Source organism: Amblyomma americanum, chromosome 1 (genome assembly GCF_052857255.1).
Source record: "Amblyomma americanum isolate KBUSLIRL-KWMA chromosome 1, ASM5285725v1, whole genome shotgun sequence".
NCBI classification, from domain to species: Eukaryota; Metazoa; Arthropoda; class Arachnida; order Ixodida; family Ixodidae; genus Amblyomma; species Amblyomma americanum.
The window spans coordinates 475,084,201-475,105,586 of record NC_135497.1 but is presented as its reverse complement, the minus strand read 5'-3'; the positions used below and the strand labels follow the sequence as shown (position 1 = coordinate 475,105,586).

The 21,386-nt window shown below is 47.3% G+C and overlaps 1 protein-coding gene across 3 annotated transcripts in view; it reads right to left on the bottom strand.

Moving 5' to 3' along the window:
• The window catches only part of DopEcR (G-protein coupled receptor DopEcR), a 356,283-nt gene that overhangs the window by 159,007 nt on the left and 175,890 nt on the right, over positions 1-21,386 (bottom strand). For 2 of the 3 annotated variants that reach the window (XM_077650716.1, XM_077650717.1), the window contains exon 2: positions 21,020-21,125. The exons of the other annotated variant lie outside the window; for it this stretch is intronic. The gene's annotated coding sequence lies outside the window, so the exon portion shown is untranslated. The remainder of the gene's footprint in view (positions 1-21,019; positions 21,126-21,386) is intronic. 3 annotated transcript variants of the gene reach the window in all.

The window sequence follows — 21,386 nt, the reverse complement described above, 5'->3', positions numbered from 1 at the left end:
CTTGTGAAAGGGACAGCCCAGTAGTTGGCGTCATAGTAAAGCGTCTAAAATCTGTTTTCAAAGCATTGGATCAAAAAAGAGATACTACAAACAAACAAAAAAGCAGGAATAGCGGGACCACCCAGCACTCGAGATTCACGACATGCCCACGCCGAGACAGGGAAGTTTGTCAAGTACGCTTACTGCAGGCTGAGACCAAAATGTTGCCGCGTGCGCGAGCAGTCGGGCGACAGTGTGGCCGAGGGAACTGCCATCCCGTTTCCCTCAAAGATGAACGGACATGCAGGGAAAAACCAGGTATTAAAGGGACTATGCAACGAATAAAAAGTCACTTGTAAATGTTTTCAATGCTTAGTAATGATGTTAAGAAGCATTCACACAAAGTATGAGTCTTCGGAAATGAGCCGGCAATTTATTATGAACTTTTAAAAACCGCGTTTTTCAAAATTCGCGGGCCGATTGGTGTACTCGTAGTGACCGATTTTGGAACTAAAATCGTGGAACAAAGACGTCACTGTACCATGACGTCGCCAGGCCACCGCACGCTCTCATTCGCTGGAGCCACGGCAGCCACGACGTCACGGGCACACTTCCGGTAGCCGTGAAAACCGTCTGCTCGTGCCGCCGCGCGACCCTCTCGGGCAAGCGAGCCAGGGCTTTGCCTTCGCGCATATGGTTTCAATTTTTCTCTGCCGCCTCCTTCCGTCGGGAGTTCCCGAGCCACTCGCACGGCTCTTCGTGCGCACGCATAGGGCTCGATGCCCATCGCGGCCGTAAAAGCGAGCAGTCGCACCTCAAAGTCCAGGTTTATTACTGCTAATTACCACAGATGACAAGCAAAGAAACCCGGCGCGCGCCGCAATCCAGGAAGGAGAAGAGACCAGAGAGATGCCGCCACGCCGCCGACGCTGCTGCTGGGGAGCTAGGAGCGACAACCGGAAGTTGCAAAGCGAACGTCATCTGGTGACGTATTCAAAGGCGGTGCGCAGTCCCAGAGCTGTTCTCTTTATTTTTTTTCTGGTGCTCCTCGTGTATGAGTTGAGGGGGGAGACGAGGAGCGTAATTTTTAATCGTCTATATCTTCGCTGTTATTGATGCTAGCTCAAAAATTCTTGCACTGGGGTGACGAGTGATCGAATGCCTATCTCTCGTCTGCTTTACGTAATCTCAATTAATTTATTGCATAGTCCATTTAACGGCCCACAATCTTTTGCCTCTCACGCCAACGCAATTATTGGTAGGTAGCTTTTTACCTCTCGAGCTATCCCGCTTTGAGTTTTTGGTCGGTTAAACTGGACGCCTGTGACCCCTTGTGTACAAGTCGCCTTTTGGTATTTAGCTGGCCGCTTCCATCTGCCTTTTATCGGTAACCATCGCAATGCAGCTCCCCAAGTAAAGCAAGTAAGGAACAAGCGCGTGTTCGGGAAAACGACCTGTTCGTTCCAGAGCCGCGCTTATCGGTTCGCCCCACTTGCGTGCAGCGCTTGTCGCGGCCGCACGTCGCCCCTCTTCAGTGCGTCTCTCCGCCTCGATTAGCGCGGACGGTAAGGTCGAAACCGACCGCTGTCTTCCAATAGACGCCCCGAGCGACGGCATCCGCGTTGGGGCGGAACGCCACGGTCGCTGTGCTGCGTGCAACTGGCGACTCTGGCCGCCGAGATACGAGAAGAAAAAAAAAGAAAGAGAAGAAGGGAAAAGCGGACCGAGAGAAAGACGAGCGCGGTGATTAAGCGATCCCTCGGTTGGCGCAGCGAAAACATCAGTCCGAACCACCCCCGCCGCGGTTTTTTTTTTTTCCTCTTTCGCTCTTGACGAGCGGTGTGCTGCCGCGGCGCGATAACGGCCGCCCAAACCGCAACGCTGCCCTGTTCGCCCCAAGAGCCGGGCGGTTATCGAACGCTGCTGCCGACGAAACCTGGGCATTTAAGTAAAACCGGCTTCTCCCCTTTCGTACGGCGCCAGGCACTACGGAGAAGCACAAGTGTCGGCTTCAGCGCGGCCGCTTCGTGCTAATGTAAAGCGCCAAATGGGATTGGGCAGGGAGATCCGGCTGTTTCCGTTTTCTTGTTTTTGACTCGGTGCGATGAGCCAGTGGCCAAAAGAGAAGACTCGGCTGACGCGTCTTTCGACACCTCCACAGCCGCGGCCACAACGGAGGGCCAAAAGCAACGCGCCGCGTTTCCTATTATCGCGTTCTCTCTCTCAAGATGAACTGCGTAATACTGCATTTTCGAAGCGTGTTTCACGCTTTGAGAACTCTCGAGCTAAGAGGGAAGTTGCGTTGCACGCACCTTTACTCGTCACCCCGCATAGAAAACAAACGACCGCACGTCATGCGAATAGTGGTACAACACAGTTCCCTTACCCTTTCAGTCCTTTCTCTCAACCGTTTTCTGTATGTTATACTGTTTTATGTATTCGTTGAAGCCGTTTTTCTTTCGCCAAGTAGTGTTTTTTTTTTTAATGGCGTGCCCATTTTTTCTGTATCATAAAATTATGTCTTCATTTCTAATGTTTTAATTACTGTTGTCATTATGTATGGATCACGGTATTATCTGTATTGCTGCTTTATCCATTGAATTTTGATCTGTCATTTGTAATAGGTCCCGACAGAGTCGCTCACTCTGGGACCTCCTCTTGTATGTCTTGTATGCGATCTATATAACAAACTCTATCATAAGGCAATGAACTCGTTTGATTTGAGTTTGCGATTGATTGTCGTTGCCTTTACACTGCACAGGTAGCTTCAGTTTGAAAGTGAGCACATAACCTGCATTCAGACGATAATAACTGCACAAGTATGAGTGAAGAATCACTTTTTCTTTGTTCCAGGCAGCTTTTCCCTGGACTGATCATGTCCACTGCGCTGGTTATGTCCACGGGAAATTTTCAACTCCCGCGTACACTTCCCTGTCTGCACAGGTTAATACACCTCTTGGTAAAATTCGCTCTCTCGTGCACTTCACGTTGCCTACTCTACCGCTGCTTCCACTCGAATCCAGTTCCGTGCGCTTCCGTGTCCTCTTCCAAAGTCAGCTGTAGGTGTTCGTTCTTCATTCAATGAAGCTGTTAGCCCAGAGGAAGTGTCTGTGTCATGTAGCGAATGTAAGGAACTTTTTCACATTGGTGCATGTGCTGGCTTATCGGATAAACAGTATAAGAAAAAATCTGAGTCGGCCAAACGAAAGTGGACTTACTCTGAGTTGAAAGCTGCAGGAAGTGATACTGAGAGCTCAAGCGGGAAGTCGTCAGCTCACGAACTGCTTGATATAAGGTCGATTTTAGCGAATAAAGTCAAAAGTTAGATGAGTTGTTGCCGCTCAAAGCGTCTGTGCCAAGTATTGAGCGATCGGTACAACTGATGCCTCAAAAGTATGACGAGATGTTGACACAATTAGCCGCGCCAGAAAAGGGCACGAAATAAATCCGTAAAAGGCTTGAACACCTTTAACAGAACTCTCAGGCCAGTAACGATGCGACAGAGAAGCTAGAGGCGGATTTAAGTGAGTTGGAATGGAGGAACCGCAGGTTAAACCAAGAAATTCACGGCTTCAGTGACGCTGACGATGAAAATTGACTTCAGAAAGTAAATTCTGACGCCGTTTTGATTGATGCTCCTCTCCTCAATGGAATTGAAGTCACTGCCATTCACCGCCTTCCATGCATACCTGGCAACATTGCCGGTATAATTGTTAGGTATCTCACGCAATCTCTCCGAGGCCAGCGGCTCGACAGCCGCTCGAAGCTTAAACAAAAGAAACCCAAGGTGTTCTTTCCGGAAAACATGACAAATCACAGCCGGCAACTGCTTCGAGAGGCTAAAGATTGGGCGAAAGCGAACGAGTACAAGTACGCGTGGCACAGGAGTGGAAAAATCTTGCTGCGAAAGGCTGAGGGCGACACTGTGGTCGTTGTGCGTCGTATATCAGACTTTCCTTCCCGAGCCTACTCTCTTGTGAGCGTACTGCGGTTGATCTTTTCCGCCTATAAATCCGTGGCTAGTGATAGTCCCTTTTTTTTCACTCGATGTAGATGATCTTGTCCAAATCAACATGCAGGTTCATTGAAGTGCCTTCACCTTAATGTCCGCTCGCTCCATCACAAAAAAAAAAACAGATATGACTTTATCAATAGTTTTCATTTTTCATTGGAGACGGTAATGCGCAATGAAACTTGGTGCAGAGATAACCGCGACGAGCCTAGGTTTCGGTCTTATATATCAATCGTTCTGCGTAAACCAAACAAACCGCCGCGGCGGCGGCGTCTTGCTTTTGCTGGAAGAGCACATAAGTTGTGAGCTGCTTCCTGACTTTAGTGTTTGTTGCGAAGATTTAAAAATGGTAACAGTTCGTGCGAATGAGTACATATTGTCTTTTCGCTACAGGCCTCCAAATGGAAATCTTCGTCAGTTCTTTTATTTTTATGAGCAGCTGCTGTCTTTTACTGCGGAAACTAGCAATTACTTGGTGTCCGCTGGTGATTTGAATATTGACATGATGGCCACTTCTCTTCTGGAAAAGGTTCTGTTAAATATTTTAGCTTCAAATGTGCATGAAAACTTAATCTCTGCGCCAACGAGGATTACAACTGAAAGTGCATTGTTGGACTTGTTCATTACAAACGCTCAAGCTGAAAATGTTACTGCCGGATAATGTCACATGATGTTAGTGACTATCTTCCAGTATTGTTCTCATTAAGAAAACACAACTTTAGAAAGAACAGAAAACATGAGTGCATATTTTTGTTTAAAATATTATTAAATCACGTCTAGATAGTTTCAGAGGTGAACTATTATCGTGTGACCTTAAACAAATTTTAGAAATAGATAACGTTGAAGTTGCATATGGCAAGCTTATTGATGAAGTCTCTGAAATACACAAGCGCCATTTTCCTGAAAAAAGCCCAGACTCGGTAAAAAAAAATACAGAAGCCGCGGATAACCCCCGAATTGCTAAAACGAATTCACTACAAAAATGCGCTCTATCATATGTTCATAAAGACTAAGGATCCAAGTACATTGAAGGAATACAAGTCGTTTATAAATAAGCCAAATAAAGCACTAAAATTGCATAGCAAGTCGTATTTTCGTGCAGAATTTGAGGGTTGTTCGAACAAACCTGACATCATATGGAAAAAACTAAATGATATCTTAAATAATAGCAGATCAGCTCCACGAGTACGAACTCTATTACTTGGTGGAGACGAAGTGTCAGGGAGTGTTCTTGCAAATACTTTTAGTAATTACCTTGTGACTTTTTCCGATGGTAGTGCGCCGTCTAATATTAGTTAATTTATGCCAAACAGAAATTCATTTCCACTGTTTCTTCACCCCATTACGGAGTATAAGGTGATATCAGTCTTCCTTTCACTAAAGAATAGCTCAAGTTGCGGTGCAGAGGGTATGCAGGTTTGCCTTATCAAGTATGTGCTTGATATCATTTCCCCGTAAATTACCTATGTTTTTTTTTATGTCTATGTCAAGCGCTATTTTTACTAAACGAATGCAAATAGCCAGAGTTTCGGTATTGTTCAACAACGGTGACGTTAATGAAATTCAAAATTGCAGACCCATTTCTATATTGCCTATTTTTTTCGAAAGGGCTAGAAAAACTAATACTAATGAAGGTCTCACGGTATTTTGACAGCCGCAACTTAATTTCTCCAGCACAGTTTCGATTTAGGAAACGACGGTCTACATAATAAGCACTTCTCCATCAAAAATAATTTATTTTATCGCAATTTGAAATTTTTAGGCCCAAATCTAAGCAAATAAGCAATTTCTTCAATTTCGTTTATGAGGATAAAAGGATATGAATTGTAGACAGTTTTAAAATACTTGGAGTTATTTTCACACAAAATATGTTTTGGGACACACACATAAAATCAATATTGGGCAAGTTATCTCGTGTAGTTGGTATGGTTGTACAGCTGAGAGCTCTTTTACCTTACAGCATAAAGGTTCCTGTTTATAACATCATCTTTTTTTTTTCAACGCTATGCTATTGTCTCCTCGTTCAGGGTACCACATGAAGTACGAATCTTGAGAATATATATATACTGCAGAAAAAAATTGTTCGAGCACTTTTTAACTTACTTTACAATGCACACACATGAGACTTGTTTCCGAGAACAAATATAATACCAGTGTAATAATAATACCCGTGTAAATATAATAATTACAAGTTAAGTCGAGCTTTCAAGCCGGAGGTAAAAAAATTTAGTTTCTTCATGAATTATATAATCTTACCATGAAGACAGAATCTTATGCCACAACATACGCGGAACAGTGGAAGGTGGTCATTCCGCGAACCAATTATTCTACACAAAAAATATCATACGCACTACCAACACATTTCAAAAATCAGGTCTTGATTTTTATACATCTCATGTACGAGCATTACGTGAACGTTTTGTCCCCCATTATTTCTTAAATAATAGAAGAGCATTTTTATGTAATTTGCGTTTTTTGTCCTTATTTTGGTGCGTATTTCTTATGAAGTATGCTATTCATGTCTATTTCCTGTTCACATTGCTTTCCTTCAATCTTAGTCAGGTCCGGCTTAACGCAGCGGTGAGAAGCGGCACCTTCGGGAGCAAGGCATGCGCCTTTACATAAGCGGTCGTGAACGAAGAGTTATGCGTCCCGCCCATTAAGCAGCCGACGAAGCCTGGAGTGTCTCAATATATAGGGCCCCTCCTACAAACGGCGTAGTTCTCTTTCGCGCCGCCGCGCAGAAAAAAACGGGGGGGGGGGGGGGGGGGGGGGCGACAAGCTCAAGCGCCGACGTGACCGCCACTCTGCTAATCGGGTCGGGGAGGAGGACTGGCGCCTCAGTGGCGGCCCTGGCTTCCTGCAGCCGGGCCCGGCCAAAACTCTGTCCATCGACAGTTTTCAATCAAATCAAACACTCGCAGAGTCCGAATACCAGGGGCGTCCTGGGTGTGGCACTCTTTCTCTCTGTGGAGAGAAAGTCTCTGTCGACCCGCGCTCGAAACGAAGGGTTGAACTTGGCGCGCACGACGGAGCTTGTTGATCGAGCAGTACTGGCAGTACATCTTCGCGCGGTCGCCCATGTCGTGCGTGCGCAGTTTCGCTGTTACGGCGACCGTCTGCGATCTTCACCTCGGATGATATAAAGGGGGCGTTCCGTCAAAGTGCGGTTATGAAGTTAAATGCGAATGCGACGGACGCGCAAGGGCCATCGGCAGCAACATCGAGCCGTCCTCATATCAAGCGACTTGTTGCGCGTACTGTGGACATAGCCCCGTGCAGCATTGTCGGGTCGGTGAGTGCACCATTCTTTCATATTTTATATTCTAGCTCCAAGCAGTGATTTACGTTTAAACGATTCAGAGCGCGTAACCAGCGATATACGCCTGCAACGTATTTGTGGTTCGAAAACTCGAACAGCGTACGTTCTCCCTTTCGCACGATTTCATGTTGAGCTTGAAGCGCGCATTCATTTTGGATTGTCACGGAAATATGTCGCCATGGGGGCCCGTACCTCTGAGACTGAGGGCATACGAACGGCTTGCAACGCTTGAGTAGTGAGAAATTATCGGTTATTTGAACCTAGCTAACGGAACTAAGAAAAATCGGTTTCGTCAGTTTGTTGCACTGGCATTCCTATAGACTAATTTGGGGAACGCCAAAGGGTTTACATGTTGCATCATCACCGCTGGCAGATTACAGTAATTATTGCAGCGTCATATTACGAATGCTAACTTTCCTGATGGCTGTAGCAGCAGGGTAGCATGATATGCTTGGCATGCAATCAAGTGGCTTGTATACTTGAGATACGGGGGGGGGGGGGGGGGGTGACGACACGTCTGCTGGCCAACCGCGTAATCAAGTTTTTGGCTGACAGAATTTGCACGGAATAAATATGCCGTCATATAAAATGTGCCTAATATGGCCACATGGGCTAAAGGTAGTTTACTGCGACTGCATGAAATATGTGGTATTATGTTTGCAGGTCCCCTTGAAAATGCAAGCACTCAGGCCCCCTTTGCGACCGGTGATCAGAACTTTGGGCACTACGTCCTACTTGCTAAGCATGATTATAAGTTTCCGGATTTTCGGCGAGTCATATTTTTATATATTTTTTTCTGTTTCAAAAGCTGTCAGTGTCCTTACAAGCAGCTGAGAATCTACTGAACAAAACGGCCATAAGCCAGTGATAAATCTGAGCAGGCGGTACGACTCTAGCCGACAGTGCTTGGCTATAGGATCTGGAGCCTCCCTGTCTGCAATGACTTGTCTGAGTTCGGGGATCAATGTCTCAAACTTCACAGTCGTGTGCAAAACTCCAAAGAATCTATTGTCTCTTCGTGCTACTGGTTCCAGCTCTCTTATTTTCTGGAGTGACCTGCTCTAAGTGGTTATAGCCAGCGAGTTGTGGTATACATGTTAGGAATAGTGATCTTTTCCGGCCAGAACTGAAAGTAAAAAAACTTAATTTCTTTCCCTTTTATCGGTATTCTTAATTTAGAAAGAAAAGTAAAAACCCTAAATACTAGAAATTCTTATGGACTAAAGACTAGAGATAAAGAATACTGTAAACATGCCAAATAAATCTGCATATCAAAAGTTGTGAACGCCCAGATTTCAGTCCTGTGAACCTTTTCTGTAAGCCACACCATGTTCATTTTTTATTTGTTTTTCTTCATCTTAATTTCCTTGGCATAATAAATGATGAAACTGTTGTGCCTAATGCTGTGTTTGTTTTTCATTTTCAGGCTGTTTTCATGTCACGGCTAGCCGAGACAAGACGACATCGAGCTTTGCGGAAAGCTGCTAGTGAAACTACCGGGGCTATTAGGAATGACCGCCAGCTGGTATTAGGATTGGCGCCAGCATGTCTCGAGGATTGCCACCAAGACAGAATCTCTCGCCATGTGTCTGCGGTATGCATTTACCGCGCTCGCCCGGTCGTTGCTGCGTGGGACAATCGGGAGCAGGGTTCTGCGAAAATCCCTTTAACGAGTAGCTGTCCCGGGCCGCGAAGTTGTTCGGGCTGTCTTCCGATTTTCCCCGACGTCTCCACCGACCCGACTACCCCTGGCCCCACGGGCACAGCACCAGCGTGGGAACGGATCGCCACAGTGGCTTGTCTGCAGGCTTCGCCGGCCATGCCTAATGGCAGAACCACTGGGGATTATCTCCCGACGGGGCTGCGCCTCGGTTTCTTCTAAGTTCACCGACTGGCGGAGAGCGGGCCAACCACCTGACGTCGCCTGCCAGCCTGACGGGGTCCTGGCCGCACACCCCTCTCCCTCGGGCTCAACTTATGCCAGGGGCGTGTCCATGTGTGCGGAGTTGTCTGTTTGTGTGTGATAGCCAAAGTTTTGTCCACACCCACCACGGCGAGGGCGTGCCCTACCTGGGGAATCTAGGGAAGACGCAGTGTATAAAACTGGACTACAGATGCAGTTGAAGCAGCTCACTTCTGAACTCAAAAGCTTGTAAATATGTAAAATAAACCAAGTCTTTTTCCTCCACTAACGAATCCTTCACTCAGCGGCACTCCTGCCCTGGACGGAGCGGGCTTCATCTTGACCGAGGTTGTGTCGAGAAGCGACCCCGATCCCCACCTTCAATAGGGCACAACCGCCTCAGGTTGCAATTGCTGACGAAGATATAGACCCTCAGAGTGCTTTTAAGAGCTCACTGTAAGTAAAATATTTATTTTTTTGTGGCAACATTGTATGTATTTTTAAGTTTTGATCAGTATAATACTCTACAGCTCTAAAAATACAGGGCATATGCTGAGCACTATACATGAAGAACAGATGTGACATTGACTTGGTTCATTTTTGGACACAAAGTTGAGCCAAGACATGGCTGCACACATTTTGTAAGTGTATAAGTGAATGCACTTCTATGTTGACAGCACTGCTATGCCATGTTGTGGAAGTTTTCAAAAGAGCCCTTCATTGTTATGTTTCCTTGTTGAAGGAAAGATTAAATTACAGACTAACGGCCTGAGGGGCGAGTTGGTGCATGATGAAATGAACGGCTGCGCAAATCAGGACACAGACAAGAAAGAGACACCACATGCGCACACTACCAACTGTTTATTCTATGGAAAGGCGGCATATTTAAACAGTTCCGCTCAAGCATGATACTCATCCCATTATCACTTCGAACCCAGCACGTGGTATGAAAAGCCGCTACATCAGGTTAACAGACTAAATACTGCAGATTAGACTAACAGATATCTCTGATCAAAGGAATTAAAAAACAAAACAAAGGGGCCATCTCTTAGCAAAAGCAGTGTCAAACAATCGTAGCAACAGCAGAGTCAAACATATGAAGCAAAAGCAGTCAGAAAAAAAGATAAAACCAATAAAAAAATTTAACAACCCACCTAAACAAACAGCAGACGGCCGCTAGAAATGCTAGGCTGAAAAGTGCCACAGAACATGACGTCACAAAAAACTCTCTAGGAAGGAAACTTCATTTCTACGGAGGAATACCTAGGTGTCGCTAAACACGTGCTTCCTTTCTTTTTTATCATAAAGGCCTCAAGTATTTCACGCGCCACCTGATCGCGACTCCTGCCCAGAATCCTTATTCCGTTAAGCACCGGCTCACACTTGCAGTCTCTACAATGGGGAGGCAAATTTAACCGCCTCCGCTTTCTAACGTTTTCTCATGCTCCCGTGCCGTGTCGTTAATGCAGCGACCCGTATGGCCTATATAGACCCTTCCACACGTCAGTGGGATTTCATAAACCACTCCGACAGCACAGGATACGAATTGCTTGCCGTGCCTCTTTTCACACAGGGCTTTCTTCTTCTGGCCGATCCGCCAGGCCTATATAGGCCAGACGGGTCGCTGCGTTAACGACAGGGCACGGGAGCATGAGAAAACGTTAGAAAGCGGAGGCGGGTCAAATTTGCCTCCCCATTGTAGAGACTTCAAGTGTGAGCCGGTGCTTAACGGAATAAGGATTCTGGGCAGGAGTCGCGATCAGGTGGCGCGTGAAATACTTGAAGCCTTTATGATAAAAAAGAAAAGAAGCACATGCGTCAGCGACGCCTCGGTATTCCTCCGTAGAAATGAAGTTTCCTTTCTAGACAGTTTTTTGTGAGGTCATGTTCTGTGCTACTTTTCAGCCCAGCATTTCTAGCGGCCGTCTGCTGTTTGTTTAGGTGGGTTGTTAAATTTTTTTTATTGGTTTTATCTTTTTTTCTGACTGCTTTTGCTTCATATGTCTGACTCTGCATTTGCTACGATTGTTATTGGTTTTTACTTTTTACATTTAGTTTTTTTTTGTTTCTAACTGCTTTTGCTTCTCCTATATGACTCTGCTGTTGCTACGATTGTTTGACACTGCTTTTGCTAAGAGAAGGCCCCTTTGTTTCGTTTTTAATTCCTTTGATCAGAGATATCTGTTAGTCTAATCTGCAGTATTTAGTCTGTTAACCTGATGTAGCGGCTTTTCATACCACGTGCTGGGTTCGAAGTGATAATGGAATGAGTATCATGCTTGAGCGGAACTGTTTTAATATGCCACCTTTCCATAGAATAAACAGTTGGTAGTGTGCGCATGTGGTGTCTCTTTCTTATCTGTGTCCTGATTTGCGCAGCCGTTCATTTCATTAAATTACACGTGGCCTGTTCAGCTGACAGAACACCATTAGGACAATGTATGTGTGATCCTGCATGCCTATTGTCTGCCTTGGCAGTTTTGCAGGTGTTTAATAGGTTGCAATACGCTTGACTATTTCACATCTAGGCTAGTGACACATAAGGGGCCTCCTTTGCTAATTAGCTCCATCTAAGCAAAATTCACCTCTATCAGTAGGCTTTTGACCCTTGCTCTGTTCACTTTTCACTTCCAAGATTCCAAAGTCCTAAATATGTAAGGTGTGGCTCAAAAGTCTCATGCTAATGGAGAGGAGTGATCTTCACTTGTGGGGCTCTTTAAAGGGACACTGAGGAGAAATTAAACTGGCTTGTATCGATAGAGTACCAGCTCCTGATGACAAAAACGCCGCTCTTACTGAAAACAAAGGTATTGTAAGGCAGAAAATAGCAAGAACCAAAATAAAGGTATCGCCGCCACAGGCCAATTTCGCAAGTACAAGCGTGGTGACGCCATAAGACAAGAGACGCCACCTTGGAGGAATTTTCCGTCCTACATGGGCGCACGAATCGCTGAGGCTGATAAAGGTTGGTTGCGCGGTTCAATATTGAAGTAAGTTTTGTTTTAAAACCGATAGTGCACTTTTATAACACAAGGAAAGCAGACAAAAGACAACCCGAATGCTGGAAGCAAAGAAAACCGATGCTTGGCGGCGCCACAGGCGGCCAGGAGAGTTTCGATTTTTTATGTCGCTTCGCGTCTATGAGCTTTGCGTGCCCCGTGGTTTTGTTTTTGACGCGCCTCGATTTACAAGCGCCGAACAGCCGAGGAATTCGAAGTGCCGCTTCAAGTGCTAGTTAACCTTTCAAGGAGCCTCTTAAGGCTGGTCAGATGATCGCCACGGTCGATGAAAAACTATGATGGCACGATGGTCGATGATCGTACAAGGCAGCACTTGTGTATTCGCACGCTCACGCGGCGAAACATTACCGGTTGTGCCAGTCAACTTCAAACTACTTAACGGAAATCGTTTATTAGGGACGGGAGACAAGGTACAAGGCAATTCAGAAAAGTTCCTGATGGCCAGCTCTGTTAGGCCAGGATATACGTAGCGAAAGCCCGGAGATTTCTGCATCAGAAGAGTGCATTCACTAGATGCGCCTTTATTGCTGACTGCAGTTTGAGCGTCGTGGCGGAGTGGTAGCGTCTCCGCCTTAAACGCTAAAGGCCCTGGTTCGATTCCGAACCTCGGCACAGGATTTCTTTTTTTATTCAGTGAGTGAGTTGGCGGGCGGTTCCAGTGGCTCCCATAGATGCCGCCACCGAATACGGTTAAGCGCAGGCTCTGTTACGGCGCCTTTATGCTCCGGCGTAACGCGCGCGCGCGCGCGCTGCACGGCGACGTCACATCGGCCAAAGCGAGACCCTCTATACTCCCACTGCGCTTAATTGACCGCCGACGCGTTCGGCGGCTTCGGCGCACTCTGACCGCACTGGCGGGGAGACTTGGAGCATGTCTCTATTTCGCGCCGAGTGCGACGGCCGCCGCCGGCCCGGCCAGACTGATTCGGCTCCGCGGCGAGGTGCGCGTTGTGACGTAATTCAATAGCTTCGGCAGTTGGGCGGAGCTATTCTTTTTGAGCTCGGCTAATTTAATCCATTCACAGTACATATCTGAAGGTACATGCAAGTGGGCGAGAGAGCCCGATCCAGTGGACCCGTTGGATCTAGCGGAAGCCGGTGAAGCGTCGTGCGCCGGCTTTAGGTTCAAGCCGCCCACTTTAAACGCGACCGCCCTTGAGCACCTATCCGTTTTTTGTGGCAATAAAATAAATAAATAACATGGCCCTTGCAACCGTGGGAGACCTCGACGCCGCCTTCTGCATCTTGCAACCGCACCGTTCAGGGAATCACAATCCGTTGGCCCCAAAGCCCCGGCCAGCCTCCGATGGGCGCAAGGCGCCGACCTTGTCCTGGCCCCTCGCGACTCCCCACACTAAAGTTATGATATTTATTTTGCAACGGCTGCTCACTGAGGAAGGGGGAAACGACTCGCCGGCGCCTAACCTAACCGTGCTCCCTCAAAAGCATCGCACGCTCTGTGGGGCTGAGGTCGCTGAAATGCAGGCCGCAGTTTTTGCGAGAACTACGTCGTCGGGTTCTGGAACGGGATCCATCGTAACGCTGGCAAGACGCCGGTGCAAACGTAAACGAAGCGACGGTAGCGACCCCCGATAGATGCCTTCAACGTGAGGCGGCGGTAGCTTTCATTTCGGCAGCTGCTAGACCGCACTTCTAGCCGCCAGAAATCACGGAGTCTCCGTTTACGTCACGTTCACGTCACTCCGTCCTGTAACGTCATAAGAGTTCTCCGTGACGTCATAAGAGTTCTCGAGTTTCAATCAGAGCGGCGGGAAAAACTTTTTCATCTCCCAATCCAAACTTCTTTGAAATAAATGCATCTTTCGCTCCCGGACAAGCGGCAACAAAGCCATGAAATGCCGAACTATCAGATTTTGCTAACAAAAAAAAACTTGATAGGGTTCTCCTCAGTGTCCCTTTAAGGTGTGCAGCGAGTTTTTCTTTATTAACAACAAGGAAGGGCCCTGATCTTCACCTTTTTTTGAACGGTTTGTTGAACTTTATGAACTTTTCTTTCCTGTTCCTTATCGCTCTGTGTTTTTTTAAGTGTTACTTCAAGTGCCTGTTTTGTTCCAAGCCATTCTTTATTACTGTTCGTGTTTATTTTATATTTTTGTTTGATTTTTGATCATCACGGCTGTCTGGTGTATTTTATTTTATTTTTGTACTTGACCGTTTCACTAGCCGTACGGCTATCGGTCCAAATATTTTTTTATTTAATGCCTTGCACTTTCAAAATAAAAAAATGCTTTGATTTGACTTGAAAAGAATGAAGGCACAGCAATACTGAACTACAACAGAACGGATAATCATTAACCAGAAATATCCTTTACCAGAAATATTTTTCTCGCAGAAACGCATGTACCGCATCTGTATATGCATCTGTATACCGCATCTGCATGCTACAGCTCCGCCGTTGAGAACGAGCACTCGGGTGAAAGGCGATAAAATCGAGCCCTTCGCGCCGGCGCCTCATGCACTGCATGCAATGATGACCAGCACTGGGAAGCTGTTTTCTTTATTCAGCCAAAGGAGAGGTAATGGTGCACGCAAGCGGCACTTTTCTGATATTTTTTCAGCATATCGCAATGCATATTCGCTTTTCCACTGCGTAGAAAACATCCATGGAATGCGCGCGCTCGCATCTCGATTCACACGCTGACGACGCGTATGCACGCGCGTGTCTGCATCAGCGCGTACTGAGAACAAATTTCAGGACGTCCGCAGGTCGACATAAAGTAGCCGATTCGATGGCTCGAGCACCGCCTAGCAAGCGCAAGCTTGCGTTTCTGAACTTGTCCTGTATACATCGGCAACACTCACACGTGCAGAATGCCGTGCGCTCGCGTCCAGCCTTTCTCTCTGTCGTCTGTTTAGCGCATTTTTGTTTATGAAACTCTTCGCATTCGTGGCTGTGGTTGACGCACTGCCTTCCACGCACTTCGAAAGAAATCGCTGACTGACGGCGAAATCGCGTTCCTGGAAAAAGTTTCATTTCTTTTATGGGGGTTTAACGTCCCAAAGCGACTCAGGCTATGAGACGCCGTAGTGGAGGGCTCCGGGAATTTCGACCCCCTGGGGTTCTTTAACGTGCACTGACACCGCACAGTACACGGGCCTCTAGAATTTCGCCTCCACCGAAATTCGACAGCCGCGGCAGGGATATCGAACCCGCGTCTTTCGGGTCAGCAGCCGAGCGCCATAACCACTGAGCCACGGCGGCGGCCATTCCTCGAGAAAGTACATTAATACGTTACCAGCTGCAGTTGTACAGATCCGCGAGTGGTGGCGCCAAGTGTACATCGCTTTTACGCAATTTTCTGGGCTTTAAAAAATTTGTTTCCGAGAAAAAATGACGTATTTGCCATCGCGTGACGCTAACTTCTGAGTATAGCCTAACCTAGCATTTCCCTTTAATGTTCCTTTAAGGGGGTCTTGAAATCCTCATTGTTGGCAGTGTAGTTTTTTTTTTTTACATCAGGTTTCCATCCCAAGGCGCACTCCACTGGAGGCCACGGGTCCGGTCGTAACGCTCGCAATCATTGGCGCATCGGGCGACAATCGGCTTGTTCGGCTTCATTTTGGAGAAGAAAGCGGCCAAATGGCGATTATTTTCTATTCATAAACGCAAAAAAAAACTGCCCTAGTGGTGGAGACGCCGCAATAAAGACGAGAGAGCGTAGCCTAGGGACTGGTCAGCACTGGCTTCTGCCTCCGGAATTTACGGATTAGGCAGAGCTGCTGGTGCGACGGGGCACAGAGCAAGGATGAGAGATGGCGTCGTAGGCGCGGCTTGGCGTCTGTAACGTTGAGTGCCTTCCGCACACTGGATAGGCAGCGCGCCCACCCTGGCAGGTGGTGGTTAAATTAATGGCTGATCGCGAGTGTTTGGTTACCCAGTGAACGCTGCGGCCTGTTCTACCGCCCTCTACCAGCGAACGGAAACGTCAAAGGTCGAGTGGAGCGACACGAACGTGGATCACATATGGTAAGGTCTATAGCCGCACTTGACCTCTGGCTCACTTGAAGGTCAACCGGCAACGCACGGAGATATCGGCTTTAGCTAGCGTTGTGAAGCTTTCGCTTCAAAATTTGGCACTATTTACACTTTGCACCAGAATCTGAGGGAGGCGGTATGACCTTGTCGATTTCTCGTATGATGCGCAGAGATGGTACCTGTCTGGTTCATTGGCAAAATGCACCAAGTGAGTGCCCATGGTGTCAACACCTCGTCAGACGCTTACAGCAGGCCCCATCGCTGTAACGGAGGGACGGCAGGGCAGCAGGCAACCACTTTGCACACATTTCGAAAGAACCAGCCAAGTACTGTCCCTGAAGCATGGCGTCCAGAACAGCAAGCCAGAGGTTTGTGCCTTCCATAACATGTCATGAAAAAACATCGATCAAGGCGCCCGAACAAAGCTTCACGTTTCCACGTCGAGATGCAAACACATTGTTTGTGCTTGTTTTCACTGGTCGAGAAGCAACGAGAAGTAAATAAATTAAAAAGAACCCAGTTGAAGCCGCGCTTGTTTCGCTGTCCATGGAAGCATGCTGTAAACACAAGCATCCAGATGCGTCCGCATGCCGCGATGTATTACACGATATGAATGTGACTGAAGGAATGAAAACAGAGCATTGAAAAAGCGCGAGAGTTTCGCAGTGAGCAGGCACGTATCGCTCAGGTCGAAATGGTTCCCTGCCCTCTGGGCATCGCCGCCCGTTGCGAAGCACAGCCTCACTCCGGCCGGCCTCCCAGTCTGGATGTTTCGCGGCCAGGAAGCGTCCACAGGCCAATGCGGGCAGAACACACCCGTCCATCTGCTTCCGCTAAATATGTCATGCAGTTTCCTGCGACTTCGAATAATAAATACAACAACCGATGAAAAGTAAAAGAATTTAAATATTTAGGAGCAACGTTTACGCCCAACCTGACGTGGAGTACAGGCATATTGACTTAATTTGCACCAGAGCTCAACGGAAACTGGTTTTGTAAAGCGAAATCTGACATTTGCCCCAAAAGAGTGCAAGCTTACAGCACATAAATGCTTGATAAGACTACTTCTCTGCTATGCTTGTGCTGTCTGGTCACCGTATTATGTGTGCGATGTAAAAAAAAAAACAGTCTGCTAAAGAAAGAAAACAATCAGATTTATTTTGCGGCGTTATGACCGCAATTTATCTCCTTCGGCTAATGCTGTCACTTTATCACTTCCCTTGCTGGCAGGCGCACTGCGTGACCGCATCATCATTTCCACGAAATTATCGATGGCAAGATATCCATACAAGCACGAATTAAATTCATCAATCCTTCTGCACCCCGCACGCGACGCACTAGCCCGCGCAACTTAGTTACTCTACAGACATCACTTGATTCTTATAAATATCCTCTTTTTCCCCTGACGATAAAATTCTGGCATTCACTGGATGGTTCGCTTCGTGGATTATTCGACGATCTGTATGCCCATCGGTCAACGAATCATGTGCGGTGGCTTTTGTTCTCTTTTCCGTTTTTCCTTTTTTTTCTTCATTCGCGTTTACTGCTGTAACCCGATTTCATCTCTATGCACCCACTCCTGTTATGTCTTGCTACGTGAGACGACAGTATATGCAAACAAAATAAATAAAAAAGAGAGATATTGGCCATGAGCTGCTGTCGAGGCCCTGCGGGCAATATTCTAGAGGTTGAAACGGCTATGACATTGTAACCACTACGACAGCACGAAGTAAGGCTGCGCACCCAATCGCTTTCCGTTCTTTGTGCCTTGAATCATCTTCTCAGGAGCATTTCCCTCTAGGACGGTCCGAAAAGCAGTTCCTCAGCATCCAAGTGACAGCGCCAGTTTCTAGCACGCTCCCCTCTCAGCGCCGCCATCGTCGTGGTTTTACGAACTCTGAAACAGTACCACGGCCAATGGAGGCGAGGACCTTGGACTGTTGGTATACCGACATGTACTTTGGTACGCTTATAGGCTGCAGAACGAAGTTATTCTGCATGTGAATTATGTTTCTGCAACGGTTCTGGAGGACACTGCGGCAACAAGTCCTGCAATGAGCCCGGAGAACCCCGCGGGCGCAAACTTTCACAGCTACGAAATGGCACTTGGTTGCGCATGAAGAAAGCGCAAACTCCCTCAAAATCTCGCCCCAGCGCGGCGTATACCACGGCAGCGCTCCTAACAGAGCGGCTAAACTCACTGTTCTTCATTAGAGATCCTCTCTCTTACTCCGACCGTGCCATTGGGCGATCAAGTTTTGAAGCCAGAGTTCGTGGCCGCGGTTCAATTTACGTAGGGTATATCATGCTGGAAAGCGACTCTTTGTGGAACAATCGCGAAATCGAGAAGAATGAGTTGATTTCCCGGCATCAGCGTTGTCGGCAAAGCACTCAATGGGGCGGCTCCCCGAGGCTTCCCGTCGCTGTGTCCATGTCTTCGCGCTGTTCATTGTCTACAGTCAATCCCAACTCGCCCAGTTTTCCTTTCTGCGCCAGTAGTCTACTCGACTTTAACCATTGCAGAAAAACGTTACGGAGGGCTGTCAACAGCTGGCTGCGTTAAATGGGGCTAGGTTACCGTTGGGATACAACTCCCGTGTTCCGTTTACTTCTTGCGGCTGTACAAACGAAGCACCCGCTTGCGTTGGCGTCCGGTTTCGTGTAATTCTATGCAATTATGTTGCCTTGGTAAACAAAGTAATCAAGTGTATTCAGTGTACCCTCAAGACTTTGTCACCAAACCATTCCTGCCTGGCGCGAAAATCTAACCGTGCAGCGTTAAAAAAAATCTCCGTCTCTTCCTAAATGCCTCAGGATCAATTTTCACCGCTCTGCTGAGGGCTGGCCCGCAATAGTATGCACACTCTGTTTTAAAGTACACAATAAGCGGTTCAAACACAGACAGTATGACTTTAACCTAGGCCATCAGTAAGTAAATAACTGCACCTCACTGCGTCACATGCTTCACTAGGCCAAGAACTGCAAGGAAACTATCCCTGCAATCAATTTAATCAATGAGTACTATGCTGCCGCGGCCGCATAGCGAAACGCTAACGTACTTGCACCTGCAACCACGCACAGATTACGATTTGAATATAATAGACAAGAATTGGGATATGCGCTGCGTTCACTAAAATGCTCTTCATTTTATAAGGCCCTAATTTCAAACTATGAATGGTGTCAGTATTAGGCTGCAGCTCCTGACGGCGAGGTTCCTTTGAGCTTGCGGAGATTTTGTAGCGACAGCTACATTATGGTAGCACGTCGAGCCTTCAGCGAGGCGATGGCACGTGACCGTGGCGGCGCCGCCACGGTCACGTGGTTGATCCCATGGTGCGGACCAGCTGCAGGCGGCGCGGCGCTACGTGGTTGGTCTCGTGACCAGCCACGTGGTCGGTAACGTGGTGCGGAGCAGCGCTGCTGCCGGCGGCGCGCCGGGGAAACCGAGGTGCAACAGCTGTGCGCATGCGCCGTGTCAAGTGGGACGAAGATGAAGGAGGAACGAGCGGCAATTCGACTGAGCAAGTTCCACTCGGCTAGGTGTAGCTATCGCGTCACTCCAGGTTTAACCAGAGCTAAACCAGCGCCATTTTTTTTTGTTGAGCACTGTGTTGCATTCTGAGCAGGCTTGTCATCAAGAGCAACGCGTCCTTCTCGACAGACCCATGCATACTTGAGCTCGTCCTCATTTTGGCGAACCGGGTAGGGCATTCGTCGCACATTGATGTTCAATATACATCAGCGCAGTCGTTTCGAAAACGGATGAGACTAAACAGCAGGCTTAAAATCAATATGCATGAAGAGGAGCGAGCTGTTTTAAGAGCGACAGCAGCACGCGACTTTGAAGTAGGCCGCTACCTTACGCTCACCCCCCACCACGGCTCCGGGAACCCGCGGAGATAATGCCACTAATCACGACCTGCTGCACTGCCGCGGCAGTTTGTAACCCTCCGTGTCGTTTCCCTGCTTGCGGCCGGGCTTGAGCCGTTGCGAGAACGACAAAAACTACACTGGATCCTGTACGAATGCGTGCGGACTTTGGCAGCGACCCGCTGTTGTTTAAGAGGTGAATTTTACCAGCCTCAGAAACCTGCACGGGCCTAGCTCCATCCTTCACTGTCAGCCTGGATATGGAAATCGACCACAGCCTTCCGGCTAACATGACTTCCTAAAAAGAAGCATCGCTCAGAAAACACCAAAGTCCGAGAAGCAAGCTCTATATCTCATCATCGGAGTTCCATGACCAAAGAATCAGCTTTCTTTCCAACAGGTGCCCTCTTTTCGTTAGAATAAGCCTTCACCAAAGCTTTCCTGTAGTACCATAACAACTGCAAAAAAAAATCCTTTTAAAAGTCTCAATCACCACCATTTTCTACGGAATTAACATGTATGCATCAAGAGTTCATAGTCACCGTTTTAGTAAGGATCTTTCTATATCTTTTTTAATTGTCACGCAAAAAATTACTTCACGGTAATTTCATGGCAAATGCCCAAAATGTAACTGCGTTCAAGCAGATACTTTGTGAGCACTTGAAAACGGTATTACAGAAAAAAAACTCAAGTTTATAGACACTACAAACGGCCCAGTTGTTCACTCGCCGTCACGTCTATTTACTGCAATTGTTTTAACTTGCTCCCTCGATAAATGCGTCAATTGCAACGGCCGGAAGTATTGCGCTGCGTAGACTTTTGACTCTAGTTGACATTATAAGCCACGCGTTGCAGTTTATTGCACGAGGTTTGCCTATGTCCGTGAAATCGATATTGTAAAGTACTGAAAGCTTACGTGCTCCATGCGAAGTCATCGTGACGGCCATGCGGTCACTCTGGAAGGTGCGCTCAACGACGTACGTCTTACGGAGACGACCCAGTGCCAAGAAACCGCTACGCACCTGAAAAAAAGCACACAAAAAGTACAACAACAGTTAAGAGCACAAACACATTTCAGTTATGCATACCATTAAAAAAAGGAGCTATGACCAGTTAATCTAGACACGAGGATTTTTAAAAACTCAATGCGTCTCTATGCGAGCCAAAGCCGGCAGCAGCTCATCACGCGTCGGATTCTCAGAGTCCTTCATACGCGACTGAAAATGCACTTCGTCAGCCTCCTGTTTACGTCCAGAGAACAGGCTTCTTGCGAATTGTTGTCG